We start from the raw sequence: 18,291 nt of genomic DNA, 5'->3' as shown, positions 1-18,291 counted from the left end.
GGAAGTGAAACTGTTGGAATACATTAGTAAGTATTTTAAAATACTATCAGATAATAGAACTAAGCACTTTTAAAGAACCTAAGAAAACAGGCTCATCCAGGATATGAACCTGGGGCCTTTTCCACCCAAAGCAAAAATCATATACCCAGACCAGCAAGCCACAAGCTAAATAATTTCTTATTCAGATTTTACCATTTTTAAAGTAAAACTCAAATTATGTAATAAAAAAATGCAATAAGCTGGAAAAAAGATGTTACATTTTAAAAATACCATAACAATTTAAAAAAGGATTGGTAGCATAGCTAAAATGTTTCCTTAAGGTAAATTTTTGTCCAAGTATGCATATTTGAAAAGTTCAGTGACAAGATTTAGGGGTTCCTATAGAGTTTGAACTTTTCTGATAGTTGGAACCTAAGACTTGTCTCATACTGTGTGCAACTTAAGCATACAGACCAAGAAGAAAGAAAAAAACAAAAACCTGCAATTAATTGTTGACCTTTTTGTTTGTCAAAAAGAGCCTATTCTTTTAAGCCACTCATTGTTTCTTAGAAAAAAGCAAGGTAAGAGAAAAACCTGTAATTTCATTTTGACAGTTTTTTATTTGTCAAAATGAGACTTCTTTGAAGCCACTCAAGATTACTTAGACAAAATGGAATCTACAGTATACCCAATATACCACCAAATGGTTGACAGTTTACTAAATATGCATAAGTATATATTTTTTGATGGATTTTCAAAAGCAAAATTCACTTGATGCTTTTGACATCAATCAGATAATGGAACCATGGGATTTCAAAGAACCTCGGAAGATGGGCTCGTCCGGGATTTGAACCCGGGTCCTCTCGCACCCTAAGCGAGAATCATACCCCTAGACCAACGAGCCAACTGTCCATGCATTTTCATGTATACTGATGAAATTGGAAGTGAAACTGTTGGAATACATTAGTAAGTATTTTAAAATACTATCAGATAATAGAACTAAGCACTTTTAAAGAACCTAAGAAAACAGGCTCATCCAGGATATGAACCTGGGGCCTTTTCCACCCAAAGCAAAAATCATACACCCAGACCAACAAGCCACAAGCTAAATAATTTCTTATTCAGATTTTACCATTTTTAAAGTAAAACTCAAATTATGTAATAAAAAAATGCAATAAGCTGGAAAAAAAGATGTTACATTTTAAAAATACCATAACAATTTAAAAATGTATTGGTAGCATAGCTAAAATGTTTCCTTTAGGTAAATTTTTGTCCAAGTATGCATGTTTGGAAAGTTCAGTGCCAAGATTTAGGGGTTCCTATAGAGTTTGAACTTTTCTGATAGTTGGAACCTAAGACTTGTCTCATACTGTGTGCAACTTAAGCATACAGACCAAGAAAGAAAAAAACAAAAACCTGCAATTAATTGTTGACTTTTTTGTTTGTCAAAAAGAGCCTATTCTTTTAAGCCACTCATTGTTTCTTAGAAAAAAGCAAGGTAAGAGAAAAACCTGTAATTTCATTTTGACAGTTTTTTATTTGTCAAAATGAGACTTCTTTGAAGAAACTCAAGGTTACTTAGACAAAATGGAATCTACAGTATACCCAATATACCACCAAATGGTTGACAGTTTACTAAATATGCATAAGTATATACTTTTTGATGGATTTTCAAAAGAAAAATTCACTTGATGCTTTTGACATCAATCAGATAATGGAACCATGGGATTTAAAAGAACCTGAGACGATGGGCTCGTCCGGGATTTGAACCCGGGACCTCTCGCACCCTAAGCGAGAATCATACCCCTAGACCAACGAGCCAACTGTTCATGCATTTTCATGTATACTAATGAAATTGGAAGTGAAACTGTTGGAATACATTAGTAAGTATTTTAAAATACTATAAGATAATAGAACTAAGCACTTTTAAAGAACCTGAGAAAACAGGCTTATCCAGGATATGAACCTGGTGCCTTTTCCACTCAAAGCAAAAATCATACACCCAGACCAACAAGCCACAAGCTAAATAATTTCTTATTCAGATTTTACCATTTTTAAAGTAAAACTCAAATTATTTAATAAAAAAATGCATTAAGCTGGAAAAAAGATGTTACATTTTAAAAATACCATAACAATTTAAAAAAGGATTGGTAGCATAGCTAAAATGTTTCCTTAAGGTAAATTTTTGTCCAAGTATGCATATTTGAAAAGTTCAGTGACAAGATTTAGGGGTTCCTATAGAGTTTGAACTTTTCTGATAGTTGGGACCTAAGACTTGTCTCATACTGTGTGCAACTTAAGCATACAGACCAAGAAGAAAGAAAAAAACAAAAACCTGCAATTAATTGTTGACCTTTTTGTTTGTCAAAAAGAGCCTATTCTTTTAAGCCACTCATTGTTTCTTAGAATAAAGCAAGGTAAGAGAAAAACCTGTAATTTCATTTTGACAGTTTTTTATTTGTCAAAATGAGACTTCTTTGAAGAAACTCAAGATTACTTAGACAAAATGGAATCTACAGTATACCCAATATACCACCAAATGGTTGACAGTTTACTAAATATGCATAAGTATATACTTTTTTGATGTATAGGCAAAAGCAAAATTCACTTGATGCTTTTGACATCAATCAGATAATGGAACCATTGGATTTAAAAGAACCTGAGAAGATGGGCTCGTCCGGGATTTGAACCCGGGACCTCTTGCACCCTAAGCAAGAATCATACCCCTAGACCTGTGGTTCTCAAACTCGGTCCTCAGGACCCCACACAGTGCATGTTTTTCAGGTAACCCAGCAAGTGCACAGGTGGATTAATTTCTCACTGACACATTTTAAAAGGTCCACAGGTGGAGCTAATTTAATTTGCGATTCTGTGAGGTGACCTGCAAAACATGCACTATGTGGGGTCCTGAGGACTGAGTTTGAGAACCTGTGCCCTAGACCAACGAGCCAACTGTTCATGCTTATTCATGTATACTAATGAATTTGGAAGTGAAACTGTTGGAATACATTAGTAAGTATTTTAAAATACTATCAGATAATAGAACTAAGCACTTTTAAAGAACCTGAGAAAACAGGCTTATCCAGGATATGAACCTGGTGCCTTTTCCACTCAAAGCAAAAATCATACAACCAGACCAACAAGCCACAAGCTAAATAATTTCTTATTCAGATTTTACCATTTTTTAAGTAAAACTCAAATTATTTAATAAAAAAATGCAATAAGCTGGAAAAAAGATGTTTCATTTTAAAAATACCATAACAATTTAAAAATGTATTGGTAGCATAGCTAAAATGTTTCCTTAAGTTTATTTTTGTCCAAGTATGCATATTTGGAAAGTTCAGTGCCAAGATTTAAGGGCTCCTATAGAGTTTAAACTTTTCTGATAGTTGGAACCTAAGACTTGTCTCATACTGTGTGCAACTTAAGCATACAGACCAAGAAGAAAGAAAAAAACAAAAACCTGCAATTAATTTTTGACCTTTTTGTTTGTCAAAAAGAGCCTATTCTTTTAAGCCACTCATTGTTTCTTAGAAAAAAGCAAGGTAAGAGAAAAACCTGTAATTTCATTTTGACAGATTTTTATTTGTCAAAATGAGACTTCTTTGAAGCCAATCAAGATTACTTAGACAAAATGGAATCTACAGTATACCCAATATACCACCAAATGGTTGACAGTTTACTAAATATGCATAAGTATATATTTTTTGATGGATTTTCAAAAGCAAAATTCACTTGATGCTTTTGACATCAATCAGATAATGGAACCATGGGATTTAAAGGAACCGGAGAAGATGGGCTCGTCCGGGATTTTTAACCCGGGACCTCTCGCACCCTAAGCGAGAATCATACCCCTAGACCAACGAGCCAACTATTCATGCATTTTCATGTATACTAATGAAATTGGAAGTGAAACTGTTGGAATACATTAGTAAGTATTTTAAAATACTATCAGATAATAGAACTAAGCACTTTTAAAGAACCTAAGAAAACAGGTTCATCCAGGATATGAACCTGGGGCCTTTTCCACCCAAAGCAAAAATCATATACCCAGACCAGCAAGCCACAAGCTAAATAATTTCTTATTCAGATTTTACCATTTTTAAAGTAAAACTCAAATTATGTAATAAAAAAATGCAATAAGCTGGAAAAAAAGATGTTACATTTTAAAAATACCATAACAATTTAAAAGTGTATTGGTAGCATAGCTAAAATGTTTCCTTAAGGTAAATTTTTGTCCAAGTATGCATATTTGGAAAGTTCAGTGCCAAGATTTAGGGGTTCCTATAGAGTATTAACTTTTCTGATAGTTGGAACCTAAGACTTGTCTCATACTGTGTGCAACTTATGCATACAGACCAAGAAGAATGAAAAAAACAAAAACCTGCAATTAATTGTTGACCTTTTTGTTTGTCAAAAAGAGCCTATTCTTTTAAGCCACTCATTGTTTCTTAGAAAAAAGCAAGGTAAGAGAAAAACCTGTAATTTCCTTTTTGACAGTTTTTAATTTGTCAAAATGAGACTTCTTTGAAGCCACTCAAGATTACTTAGACAAAATGGAATCTACAGTATACCCAATATACCACCAAATGGTTGACAGTTTACTAAATATGCATAAGTATATATTTTTTGATGGATTTTCAAAAGCAAAATTCACTTGATGCTTTTGACATCAATCAGATAATGGAACCATGGGATTTAAAAGAACCTCAGAAGATGGGCTCGTTCGGGATTTGAACCCGGGACCTCTCGCACCCTAAGCGAAAATCATACCCCTAGACCAACGAGCCAACTGTTCATGCATTTTCATGTATACTAATGAAATTGGAAGTGAAACTGTTGGAATACATTAGTAAGTATTTTAAAATACTATCAGATAATAGAACTAAGCACTTTTAAAGAACCTGAGAAAACAGGCTAATCCAGGTTATGAACCTCGGGCCTTTTCCACCCAAAGCAAAAATCATACACCCAGACCAACAAGCCAAATAATTTCTTATTCAGATTTTACCATTTTTAAAGTAAAACTCAAATTATTTAATAAAAAAATACAATAAGCTGGAAAAAAAGATGTTACATTTTAAAAATACCATAACAATTTAAAAATGTATTGGTAGCATAGCTAAAATGTTTCCTTAAGGTACATTTTTGTCCAAGTATGCATATTTGGAAAGTTCAGTGCCAAGATTTAGGGGTTCCTATAGAGTTTGAACTTTTCTGATAGTTGGAACCTAAGACTTGTCTCATACTGTGTGCAATTTAAGCATACAGACCAAGAAGAAAGAAAAAAAAAAACCTGCAACTAATTGTTGACCTTTTTGTTTGTCAAAAAGAGCCTATTCTTTTAAGCCACTCATTGTTTCTTAGAAAAAAGCAAGGTAAGAGAAAAACCTGTAATTTCATTTTGACAGTTTTTTATTTGTCAAAATGAGACTTCTTGAAGCCACTCAAGGTTACTTAGACAAAATGGAATCTACAGTATACCCAATATACCACCAAATGGTTGACAGTTTACTAAATATGCATAAGTATATAATTTTTGATGGATTTTCAAAAGCAAAATTCACTTGATGCTTTTGACATCAATCAGATAATGGAACCATGGGATTTAAAGGAACCGGAGAAGATGGGCTCGTCCGGAATTTTTAACCCGGGACCTCTCGCACCCTAAGCGAGAATCATACCCCTAGACCAACGAGCCAACTGTTCATGCATTTTCATGTATACTAATGAAATAGGAAGTTAAACTGTTGGAATACATTAGTAAGTATTTTAAAATACTATCAGATAATAGAACTAAGCACTTTTAAAGAACCTAAGAAAACAGGCTAATCCAGGATATGAACCTGGGGCATTTTCCACCCAAAGCAAAAATCATACACCCAGACCAACAAGCCACAAGCTAAATAATTTCTTATTCAGATTTTACCATTTTTAAAGTAAAACTCAAATTATGTAATAAAAAAATGCAATATCCTGGAAAAAAAGATGTTACATTTTAAAAATACCATAACAATTTAAAAATGTATTGGTAGGATAGGTAAAATGTTTCCTTAAGGTAAATTTTTGTCCAAGTATGCATATTTGGAAAGTTCTGTGCCAAGATTTAGGGGTTCCTATAGAGTTTGAACTTTTCTGATAGTTGGAACCTAAGACTTGTCTCATACTGTGTGCAACTTAAGCATACAGACCAAGAAGAAAGAAAAAAACAAAAACCTGCAATTAATTGTTGACCTTTTTGTTTGTCAAAAAGAGCCTATTCTTTTAAGCCACTCATTGTTTCTTAGAAAAAAGCAAGGTAAGAGAAAAACCTGTAATTTCATTTTGACAGTTTTTTATTTGTCAAAATGAGACTTCTTTGAAGCCACTCAAGATTACTTAGACAAAATGGAATCTACAGTATACCCAATATACCACCAAATGGTTGACAGTTTACTAAATATGCATAAGTATATATTTTTTGATGGATTTTCAAAAGAAAAATTCACTTGATGCTTTTGACATCAATCAGATAATGGAACCATGGGATTTAAAAGAACCTGAGACGATGGGCTCGTCTGGGATTTGAACCCGGGACCTCTCGCACCCTAAGCGAGAATCATACCCCTAGACCAACGAGCCAACTGTTCATGCATTTTCATGTATACTAATGAAATTGGAAGTGAAACTGTTGGAATACATTAGTAAGTATTTTAAAATACTATCAGATAATAGAACTAAGCACTTTTAAAGAACCTGAGAAAACAGGCTTATCCAGGATATGAAACTGGTGCCTTTTCCACTCAAAGCAAAAATCATACACCCAGACCAACAAGCCACAAGCTAAATAATTTCTTATTCAGATTTTACCATTTTTAAAGTAAAACTCAAATTATTTAATAAAAAAATGCAATAAGCTGGAAAAAAGATGTTACATTTTAAAAATACCATAACAATTTAAAAAAGGATTGGTAGCATAGCTAAAATGTTTCCTTAAGGTAAATTTTTGTCCAAGTATGCATATTTGAAAAGTTCAGTGACAAGATTTAGGGGTTCCTATAGAGTTTGAACTTTTCTGATAGTTGGGACCTAAGACTTGTCTCATACTGTGTGCAACTTAAGCATACAGACCAAGAAGAAAGAAAAAACAAAAACCTGCAATTAATTGTTGACCTTTTTGTTTGTCAAAAAGAGCCTATTCTTTTAAGCCACTCATTGTTTCTTAGAATAAAGCAAGGTAAGAGAAAAACCTGTAATTTCATTTTGACAGTTTTTTATTTGTCAAAATGAGACTTCTTTGAAGAAACTTAAGATTACTTAGACAAAATGGAATCTACAGTATACCCAATATACCACCAAATGGTTGACAGTTTACTAAATATGCATAAGTATATACTTTTTTGATGTATAGGCAAAAGCAAAATTCACTTGATGCTTTTGACATCAATCAGATAATGGAACCATTGGATTTAAAAGAACCTGAGAAGATGGGCTCGTCCGGGATTTGAACCCGGGACCTCTCGCACCCTAAGCAAGAATCATACCCCTAGACCAGTGGTTCTCAAACTCGGTCCTCAGGACCCCACACAGTGCATGTTTTGCAGGTAACCCAGCAAGTGCACAGGTGGATTAATTTCTCACTGACACATTTTAAAAGGTCCACAGGTGGAGCTAATTTCATTTGCGATACTGTGAGGTGACCTGCAAAACATGCACTATGTGGGGTCCTGAGGACTGAGTTTGAGAACCTGTGCCCTAGACCAACGAGCCAACTATTCATGCATTTTCATGTATACTAATGAAATTGGAAGTGAAACTGTTGGAATACATTAGTAAGTATTTTAAAATACTATCAGATAATAGAACTAAGCACTTTTAAAGAACCTAAGAAAACAGGCTCATCCAGGATATGAACCTGGGGCCTTTTCCACCCAAAGCAAAAATCATACACCCAGACCAACAAGCCACAAGCTAAATAATTTCTTATTCAGATTTTACTATTTTTAAAGTAAAACTCAAACTATGTAATAAAAAAATGCAATAAGCTGGAAAAAAAGATGTTACATTTTAAAAATACCATAACAATTTAAAAATGTATTGGTAGCATAGCTAAAATGTTTCCTTTAGGTAAATTTTTGTCCAAGTATGCATATTATGAAAGTTCAGTGCCAATATTTAGGGGTTCATATAGAGTTTGAACTTTTCTGATAGTTGGAACCTAAGACTTGTCTCATACTGTGTGCAACTTAAGCATACAGACCAAGAAAGAAAAAAACAAAAACCTGCAATTAATTGTTGACCTTTTTGTTTGTCAAAAAGAGCCTATTCTTTTAAGCCACTCATTGTTTCTTAGAAAAAAAGCAAGGTAAGAGAAAAACCTGTAATTTCATTTTGACAGTTTTTTATTTGTCAAAATGAGACTTCTTTGAAGAAACTCAAGGTTACTTAGACAAAATGGAATCTACAGTATACCCAATACACCACCAAATGGTTGACAGTTTACTAAATATGCATAAGTATATATTTTTTGATGGATTTTCAAAAGCAAAATTCACTTGATGCTTTTGACATCAATCAGATAATGGAACCATGGGATTTAAAAGAACCTGAGACGATGGGCTCGTCCGGGATTTGAACCCGGGACCTCTCGCACCCTAAGCGAGAATCATACCCCTAGACCAACGAGCCAACTGTTCATGCATTTTCATGTATACTAATGAAATTGGAAGTGAAACTGTTGGAATACATTAGTAAGTATTTTAAAATACTATCAGATAATAGAACTAAGCACTTTTAAAGAACCTGAGAAAACAGGCTTATCCAGGATATGAACCTGGTGCCTTTTCCACTCAAAGCAAAAATCATACACCCAGACCAACAAGCCACAAGCTAAATAATTTCTTATTCAGATTTTACCATTTTTAAAGTAAAACTCAAATTATTTAATAAAAAAATGCAATAAGCTGGAAAAAAGATGTTACATTTTAAAAATACCATAACAATTTAAAAAAGGATTGGTAGCATAGCTAAAATGTTTCCTTAAGGTAAATTTTTGTCCAAGTATGCATATTTGAAAAGTTCAGTGACAAGATTTAGGGGTTCCTATAGAGTTTGAACTTTTCTGATAGTTGGGACCTAAGACTTGTCTCATACTGTGTGCAACTTAAGCATACAGACCAAGAAAGAAAAATACAAAAACCTTCAATTAATTGTTGACCTTTTTGTTTGTCAAAAAGAGCCTATTCTTTTAAGCCACTCATTGTTTCTTAGAAAAAAAGCAAGGTAAGAGAAAAACCTGTAATTTCATTTTGACAGTTTTTTATTTGTCAAAATGAGACTTCTTTGAAGAAACTCAAGGTTACTTAGACAAAATGGAATCTACAGTATACCCAATATACCACCAAATGGTTGACAGTTTACTAAATATGCATAAGTATATATTTTTTGATGGATTTTCAAAAGCAAAATTAACTTGATGCTTTTGACATCAATCAAATAATGGAACCATGGGATTTAAAAGAACCTGAGACGATGGGCTCGTCCGGGATTTGAACCCGGGACCTCTCGCACCCTAAGCAAGAATCATACCCCTAGACCAACGAGCCAACTGTTCATGCATTTTCATGTATACTAATGAAATTGGAAGTGAAACTGTTGGAATACATTAGTAAGTATTTTAAAATACTATCAGATAATAGAACTAAGCACTTTTAAAGAACCTGAGAAAACAGGCTTATCCAGGATATGAACCTGGTGCCTTTTCCACTCAAAGCAAAAATCATACACCCAGACCAACAAGCCACAAGCTAAATAATTTCTTATTCAGATTTTACCATTTTTAAAGTAAAACTCAAATTATTTAATAAAAAAATGCAATAAGCTGGAAAAAAGATGTTACATTTTAAAAATACCATAACAATTTAAAAAAGGATTGGTAGCATAGCTAAAATGTTTCCTTAAGGTAAATTTTTGTCCAAGTATGCATATTTGAAAAGTTCAGTGACAAGATTTAGGGGTTCCTATAGAGTTTGAACTTTTCTGATAGTTGGGACCTAAGACTTGTCTCATACTGTGTGCAACTTAAGCATACAGACCAAGAAGAAAGAAAAAAACAAACACCTGCAATTAATTGTTGACCTTTTTGTTTGTCAAAAAGAGCCTATTCTTTTAAGCCACTCATTGTTTCTTAGAATAAAGCAAGGTAAGAGAAAAACCTGTAATTTCATTTTGACAGTTTTTTATTTGTCAAAATGAGACTTCTTTGAAGAAACTCAAGATTACTTAGACAAAATGGAATCTACAGTATACCCAATATACCACCAAATGGTTGACAGTTTACTAAATATGCATAAGTATATACTTTTTTGATGTATAGGCAAAAGCAAAATTCACTTGATGCTTTTGACATCAATCAGATAATGGAACCATTGGATTTAAAAGAACCTGAGAAGATGGGCTCGTCCGGGATTTGAACCCGGGACCTCTTGCACCCTAAGCAAGAATCATACCCCTAGACCAACGAGCCAACTGTTCATGCTTATTCATGTATACTAATGAATTTGGAAGTGAAAATGTTGGAATACATTAGTAAGTATTTTAAAATACTATCAGATAATAGAACTAAGCACTTTTAAAGAACCTGAGAAAACAGGCTTATCCAGGATATGAACCTGGTGCCTTTTCCACTCAAAGCAAAAATCATACACCCAGACCAACAAGCCACAAGCTAAATAATTTCTTATTCAGATTTTACCATTTTTAAAGTAAAACTCAAATTATTTAATAAAAAAATGCAATAAGCTGGTGATATAGCCGTATCAAATAATTGAAGAACAATGAAGTCTCTTTGGTAGATTTATTGCATTGTGAAATTCACAGGGCTCACGATAAAAGAATATCATGAACTGAACATTGACACATTGATTTCATCTTATATACTTGTCATTACAGCGTTACATGATCCAATCAAATTTGCAGACCAATCATATACATAAACCAATCACAATTCATTTATCAGAATATATTATTAATTCATATACTCCCCTTATGGGGAATTTCCAATTAATTAGCTCAACATCTTGTGATTATGACTGTTTAATATCAAAATACATTTTACCTTTCACCTAATTTAAATTCTCTTTATTCTGCAAAACACAATTCCTTATTTTGCAAAACACTAGCTAACCGCAGTCTTGTGATACACTGCGCAGCTGGCTTTAACTTCTTGTTTTGTCTGAAAATCAAAGTTTCTGCAAACATATAAAAATCACATTTAAAACAACAGTTTCTTTTAAAGCAATAGACAAACTGACATCCAGCTTCCATTTTGTATTCACTTATCCATATCATTCCTCTCTCTGCCAATATACTTGGCATTCTAATACACAAATCAGAAGGTTCAGTTTCACAATTTCTAATGAGGGTTAGGTAGACGCACAACATAGGGAAAAGGTGGGTTCACGGGGATGGGCCTGGCGTCAATGCTCACCGCACCGGACGGGAATCCCTGTTCTTTTTATAGGAACCTTCTAGTGTTGGCTAAGAGGGTTTTGACACATTTAGGTGAAACTCGCTTGTATTTCATGTCTAACATACTCATCCTGATTAACTCCTACCCTGTTATTCAGTTCATAAGTAAAGTTAGCAAGCTGTGTATTTTCCCTACCTGCCTGATCCTCCTCTAAAGCCTGGTATATGGGCTCAGGTTCCTGGAGTCGTAAACTTTCATAAGACTTGCTCATATCAGCATATACCACCTGTCTTTCCTGCTGTCCCTGACTAGTTCCCTGAGTCACCTGTTCTAGTGGAACCTCATCATCTACCACCACAATGGTCATTTCATGGTGCACTTTCAACCTTTTAAATCCTTTACCACATTGTACACAGACTACTGGTCCACACTTGATGGTAAAGTATATGAATCCTACAATCAGGGCACCAAACACAATGTACTGCAATATTCCAGATAAAAGCTTTGCAATACTTCTTCCTAGCCATCCAAGTGGCTCCCAACCTTCACTAGCACCTAACCTTCTCATTTCCTGCTGCAACTCTCCCACCTTGCTCAGATGAGCACTTATTTCAGCTCTGTGATCTTCAATATAAGTACAACATTCTTGTCCTACTACTGCACACGTACCCCCTTCTGCTGCCAACAGCTGATCCAGTGCCATCCTATTTTGTAAAGCCACTTTTCTTACTTGAGCCAGCTCTTCCACTGTCTGATTGATTGAAACTACCAATTCCCTTACCATCTGATCTAGTACCGTTAAGGTTTGGGACACAACTTTTTCCACAAGATAGATAGTGGACAGAGGAAACAGGGTTCCAGCCGTACGTTCACCATCAGAAAATCTGAAAGATACATCCCCTTTCTTCACTTCTCTTTTGCTATGATGTCTCAAATATGTAAAATCACTTGACACTAAATCATGTTCTACAGGGATATTTCTTGGGTATTGATCCAGCTTAGTAGTGGCTCTCACTAAGGGGACTACATAGGAGAGCACACATTGTCCTTTGGCACCTAAAGGAATCCATGAATATGCCCATTTGCCACAAACCCAATACATACCCTTAGGCAGGGGCATTCCAAATATTTTAGTGTAAATGAGTCCTATGTATATCATAAAATACCTGGTGTTATTGCCATTGACATCCCTACACGTGCTGTTATCAAGAGTACACCCATCATGCAGTAACTGGTCTAGGGTGTCATTAGGTGTTAATACTCCATTTGTATCTATTGAGTGCCAACAGTGTTTGAGGTTTTTTAGTGTACACTTGTTTGACTTTTGAACTACAAATGTGGCTCCAGTACAGTTAGTATATCCCAGGTTTTGTCTTTTTGCCCTGAATACAGTTTTCTTCCTTTTTAACTTGTACTTGCCTGGCTTTGAATTGACACTTAAACAAAATTCAGGCCTCCCTGTGGCTGCGGTTACTTGTAGAGCAGGTGAATGCAGCAGACCTCTGCTTGAAACATCCAAATATGAGAAGTCTACTATATTCTGTACTTTAGGTGTCTTATTGGCACAAATGTGACTACCATTCTTTCGCCTATGGCAGGACCAATCTCTGTCTATCATGTCTGCTGTGCTTATGTAATGAGCCAGGAGGGGTATACCTGCATCTACACTGATGGGTAGGTGGGTACAAATCCAACATTTGGTTGTGTTGAGAGCCTTTGCAATTTTACTGTGCATTGCTATCATGGAATTACCTGTAAATTCTCCTCCATAATCATTCTTTTGTAAGGCCCTACACACACGTGTCTTGGATAACATTTCATTGTAAAGTGTTACATTACCTGTTTGACTGGTCACATTGTTAACAGACCCTGGAATGTATATACAACACTCAAGCACAATGAGTATGATTGTAATCGGACATGCCCATGAGAGAATGCACCCCCATAGTCCACGGTCTGGCCTTTGACTTATCAGCATCATCCTGTTGAGCATTGTCTTTGTTGTTCTTGATCTTCACAGTACTCTTCTAGGAGTTATGTACCCTCCACAGAGATACTGCGTTGGCAAGTGGCTCAAGGGATTATTATGCCCGAACCACTCACTTGCTGGTTTTACTGGTGAAGTGCAGAGGAGTCTTGGAGAATATCTTCCACATGTGCTGTCTCAGGAGGCGTGACTTTTCTGCAGTGGGTGGAGTCAATCCACGAAGTCTTCTCCTTTAGCTTAACAGCAGTTGGGGTTGTCAACAAGACTTGGTAAGGTCCTTCCCACCGGTCTGTCAGCGAGCCCGATCTCAGGAAATTTCTGACCATCACCTCATCACCAGGTTGCAGATTATGACAAGCACCTTCCACAGGGATTGCTTGTGTGCTGGTCACAGTAGCTTGGATCTTCTTTAGCTGGTTGCTTAATGAAATAAGATAGTTCACAGTTAAGTCATTTGTTTTACTGAGTTCATATGCGGGTGCAATAGCAACATTGGGCAATTTTCCAAACAGTATTTCATACGGAGAAATGTTCAACTCCCCCCTTGGTGTTGTTCTGATCGAGTGCAACACTAATGGCAAAGCTTCTGGCCACTGCAAGCTGGTTTCTTTACATATTTTGGCCAGCTTATTTTTAATGGTCCCGTTATAGCGTTCCACCTTACCGCTCGATTGCGGATGGTATGTGGTGTGTAGCTGTTGTTTAATGCCAAGAAGCTGACACATCTTTTTGAACACTAATCCAGTAAAGTGTGTACCTTGGTCTGATGATATCACATATGGTATGCCATACCTACATACAAATTCTTGTACCAGTTTCTTTGCTGTGATTGCTGCTGTTGCACTGGCCACAGCATATCCCTCTACCCAACCGCTAAATGTGTCGACACAAACCAAAACATACTGAAGCATCCTAACCTTTGGAAGCTGAATGTAATCAATTTGTAGGATTTGGAAAGGACCAGTTGTTTGGGGAATGTGTGAAGGCATTGTTTTAACTGCTCTTCCAGCATTCTTCTGCAAGCAGGTGATGCAAGAAGCACAGTACTTGGTTGCCACTGGCGCAAAGCCAGGTGCATACCAATAAGTCTTGATTAGACTTATCATGGCTGTCTTACCTGCATGGGTCAGTCCATGGGACATCTGTGCCAATGCTGGCAAGAGTAATTTAGGGGCAACAGGCTTACCTTCAGAGCTGTGCCACAGGCCTTTGTTGTCTTGGGTACACTTTGCACTTTCCCACTTGGTCTTTTCCTGTAAATCACAAACTTTTTGCATATCAATTAATGTTTGTTCACTTGGTATACATACATCAGCTACCCTACAAACATTTTCCACTATGACCTTTTGTTGGGCTGCCACTTTTGCTGCAGCATCTGCCCTTCTGTTCCCTTTTGTAACTTCATCATGGCCAGTCATGTGAGCTTGACATTTAATAACTGCTATCTGTGAGGGCAGTTGTATAGCATCTAGTAATTCTTTTACTGCCTCTGCATGTGCAATTGGATTGCCTGTTGCTGTTAGGAAGTCTCTGTGTTTCCACAGTTCACCAAAATCGTGTGTAACACCAAACGCGTATCTGCTGTCTGTATATATATTTACAGTCTTTCCTTCAGCTAGCTGACATGCTTTAGTTAAAGCTTTGAGCTCTGCCAACTGTGCTGAGTGTGGTGGTGGAAGTGGGGAGGAAAAAACAGTTTGTGTGTCATCCACCACAGCATATCCTGATTGAGTAGCACCCGTTTCTGTTTGTCTGTGGCAACTACCATCAACATAGTAAACCAGATCAGGATTCTGGAGTGGTGTTTCCTCCAGGTCCACCCTAGGGGTGGATTGCTCATCAACATATTTTAAGCAATCATGTGGGACATGTTGTTCTACTACCCCCCACTCCTCTCTCTGAAACTCATCAGTTTCATTTACCGGTAAAAGTGTTGCAGGGTTTAAAATATTGCACTTAATGAGGGTGATGTTTGTGGGCATAATGAGGGCTAATTCCCACTTTGTCAGGCGTGCTGCAGTGACATGTCTTGTCTTTTGACAGGTAAGCAGGGCTGCTACGGCATGGGGAACATAAACTTTTAGATAACAGCCCAATACAATGTCTGCTGACTTGTCTACCAGTAATGCAGCTGCTGCTATGGCTCGCAGGCAAACAGGTAGGCCACGTGCTACTGGGTCTAATTGTGCACTGTAATAAGCAACAGGTTTTTGCTTTTCCCCATGAAACTGTGTAAGGACACCCGTGGCATGGCCTAGGTGTTCATGGCAAAAGAGAGAAAATACTTGTTTATAGTTAGGCAGGCCCAGGGCAGGGGCCGCTGTCAGGTCATCTTTAAGTTGTTGAAATGACATAGTTGTTTGTTCTGTATGTATGAGGGGCTCTGGTACAGAAGCTTTGGTCAGCTCATACAAGGGTGCAGTCAGCTGTGAGTAGTTAGGTACCCAGTTTCTACAGTAACCCACCATTCCTAGGAAACCCCTTAGCTTCCTTTTGCTGATGGGCAGCCTTATGTTTTGAATGGCTGCAATCCTATCTGGGGACAGGTGTCTGAGGCCTTCAGATAGACAGTGGCCTATATATGACACCTTTGTTTGACATAGTTGCAATTTGTCTTTGGACACCTTGTGTCCATTTGTTGCAAGGAACCTTAAGAGCTCAGCTGTGTCTTTAATTGATGTTTCAAAATCTGGGGAACAAAGTAACAAATCGTCTACATACTGAATTAATGTAGATCCACCTGGTAGGATGAGTTTTTGAAGATTTTCAGCAAGGGACTGGCTAAAAATTGTAGGGCTATTAAGGTAGCCTTGGACCATCCTTGTCCAGGTGTACTGGTTACCTCTATAGGTAAATGCAAAAAGGTATTGACTGTCTGGATGTATTGGTATGGAGAAAAATGCTGAACACAGATCAACCACTGAGAAATGAGTGCTGTCTGCGGGGATCTGCATTAATATGGTAGCTGGGTTTGGTACCACTGGGTGCAAGGGTTCAACGATTGCATTAATTGCCCTCAAGTCCTGAACTAAGCGATAACCACGCCCATTACTCTTTGTCACAGGGAAGATGGGCGTATTGGCCTGGCTCTGGGTTTTAACCAACACCCCCTGTTGTAGTAATTCTTGGATTACTGGGAACACCCCCTGTTCAGCTTCTGGCTTTAAGGGGTATTGTGGTCTACTGGGAATTACTGCTCCTGCTTTAAGCTTAACTCTTATTGGTGGGGCATTTAGGATTTTCCCCACATTGTTGGAGCCCGTGGTCCACAGCTGGTCTGGAATATTTGATAACATTTCAGACACTTCAGGGGGGAGTACTCCCAAGGTATTCAGTTCCACCCTTTCTGTTGAAGGAGGGTCACTGAGCAGTGCATCGGTGACCAAGTCCTTGTTGGAATCTGGTACCTGTAGGTATACCCCATCTGGAGTGCAAAATACGGTGCATCCCAATTTACACAGTAAATCCCTCCCCAATAAATTTGTGGGGGCATCAGCTGCTAACAAGAAGGAGTGGTCACTGTTAAGGGTCCAACGGTTACTTTTACATCTTGTGTTTCCCTTAAGGGGATTACTTTGTTTGCCACCCCTACTGCATGTACAACTTTGTTTGTGGTAGGTAAAGTGACCTTGTCCGCTATTAGGGATCGTGCAGCACCCGTGTCAATTAGGAAAGAATGTTTAAAGTCTCCAATTTTTAAATCAATAGTAGGTTCTTGAGAGTTACAAGATATTACAGTCATGGTCTTCACGGGGGCTGTGGTATCCTGTCATTGTAAATCCTCATCACTTTCTGTGGTGCCCTTCTTTGCCTGGGACTGCCTTGGTTTCTTAGGGCGTCTGCAGTCCCTTGCAAAGTGTCCTTTCCTCTGGCAATTGTAACAAGTAAGCTGCGATCTGTCTGATGATCGCCTGGCACCCATGCTATAATCAATTGGTCTATTAGCTAGGTCACAGGTGGCTTGTGCAGCTTTGACCTGTAGGTTCATAAGCTTGGTTTCTGTGTTCAATTTCTTGACCACCAAATTGTCCTCATGGTATATTGCAAGAGTGACCAGATCTTCTGGACCCTTTTTGCGCCATAGAGGATCATTGATGGTCAAGCGGGTTTTTACCTGAGGCTTAAGACCTTCCACGAAAGCTCCAGATAACATGGGCTGAAGCACTTGCTCCTTAAATATATCTTCAATGCCTCCATAATTTTGGACCTCAGTTTTAAATCTGCCCCAATAATCTCTAACTGCTTCTGTAGGACCTTGTTTAATCATCATTATTTTTCCCCAATTGGGCTGGCAAGGAAACTGCTCTGTAAAAGCTGTCATTAAATGTTTCCACTCTTTGTCCAGGTCCTCTCTAGCAACGTCTACGGGAGGCTTAAAGTCCTCTTTATCCCACCCTAGGTCCATTGCGATCTTCTTGTATTCTTCAGTTGTGAGCAAAGCAGTAAATAATTGTGCCATGTCACTATGTGTTAGTTGATGTACTTTGTACAAGCGCTGGAGTTTGGTTTTGACTTCTGCTGGCTTTTATCTATAATCTGCTAATTCTGTGCAAATTTGGTGTAATTCAGCCTTTGACCAAGGAACATGTATGGACCACTGTGCACCCCGATCTGTAGTTACCACTCTCAGAGGCATTGTTGCAAGTGGTTTGCCCTGGGTGGATGTGCTACGAGTGCCAGAAGCCAAAATGTTCGATGGGTGTACGTCTGCAAAATGCTGTCCCATTACTGGTAATTTGTCTTCATAAGAAACTAAATTTCCCTGCTTGTTCTTGCATAAAGTGTGTGTGACAGTTTCACCATTGATGTTATTATACTGAGCTATGTATGTCTGACTGAGGGGGTCATAAACGTAAATTCCAGCAGAGTCGCTATC

The 18,291-nt window shown here is 37.2% G+C and overlaps 8 non-coding genes across 8 annotated transcripts; all 8 read right to left on the bottom strand.

Moving 5' to 3' along the window:
* Positions 1 to 811: 811 nt before the first annotated feature.
* TRNAP-AGG (transfer RNA proline (anticodon AGG)) lies at positions 812 to 883 on the bottom strand. Its single transcript has one exon. It is a non-coding gene; the product is annotated as a tRNA-Pro (tRNA).
* Positions 884 to 1,728: 845 nt separating this feature from the next.
* TRNAP-AGG (transfer RNA proline (anticodon AGG)) lies at positions 1,729 to 1,800 on the bottom strand. Its single transcript has one exon. It is a non-coding gene; the product is annotated as a tRNA-Pro (tRNA).
* A 1,975-nt stretch (positions 1,801 to 3,775) lies between these two features.
* TRNAP-AGG (transfer RNA proline (anticodon AGG)) lies at positions 3,776 to 3,848 on the bottom strand. Its single transcript has one exon. It is a non-coding gene; the product is annotated as a tRNA-Pro (tRNA).
* An 849-nt stretch (positions 3,849 to 4,697) lies between these two features.
* TRNAP-AGG (transfer RNA proline (anticodon AGG)) lies at positions 4,698 to 4,769 on the bottom strand. Its single transcript has one exon. It is a non-coding gene; the product is annotated as a tRNA-Pro (tRNA).
* Positions 4,770 to 6,528: 1,759 nt separating this feature from the next.
* TRNAP-AGG (transfer RNA proline (anticodon AGG)) lies at positions 6,529 to 6,600 on the bottom strand. The gene has a single exon. It is a non-coding gene; the product is annotated as a tRNA-Pro (tRNA).
* A 1,974-nt stretch (positions 6,601 to 8,574) lies between these two features.
* Positions 8,575 to 8,646, bottom strand: TRNAP-AGG (transfer RNA proline (anticodon AGG)). Its single transcript has one exon. It is a non-coding gene; the product is annotated as a tRNA-Pro (tRNA).
* An 845-nt stretch (positions 8,647 to 9,491) lies between these two features.
* Positions 9,492 to 9,563, bottom strand: TRNAP-AGG (transfer RNA proline (anticodon AGG)). Its single transcript has one exon. It is a non-coding gene; the product is annotated as a tRNA-Pro (tRNA).
* An 848-nt stretch (positions 9,564 to 10,411) lies between these two features.
* TRNAP-AGG (transfer RNA proline (anticodon AGG)) lies at positions 10,412 to 10,483 on the bottom strand. The gene has a single exon. It is a non-coding gene; the product is annotated as a tRNA-Pro (tRNA).
* Between the last annotated feature and the right edge of the window lie 7,808 nt (positions 10,484 to 18,291).

This window comes from Pseudophryne corroboree, chromosome 3 (assembly GCF_028390025.1).
Source record: "Pseudophryne corroboree isolate aPseCor3 chromosome 3, aPseCor3.hap2, whole genome shotgun sequence".
Lineage (NCBI taxonomy): Eukaryota > Metazoa > Chordata > Amphibia > Anura > Myobatrachidae > Pseudophryne > Pseudophryne corroboree.
This window is presented reverse-complemented; position numbering and strand designations above follow the sequence as displayed.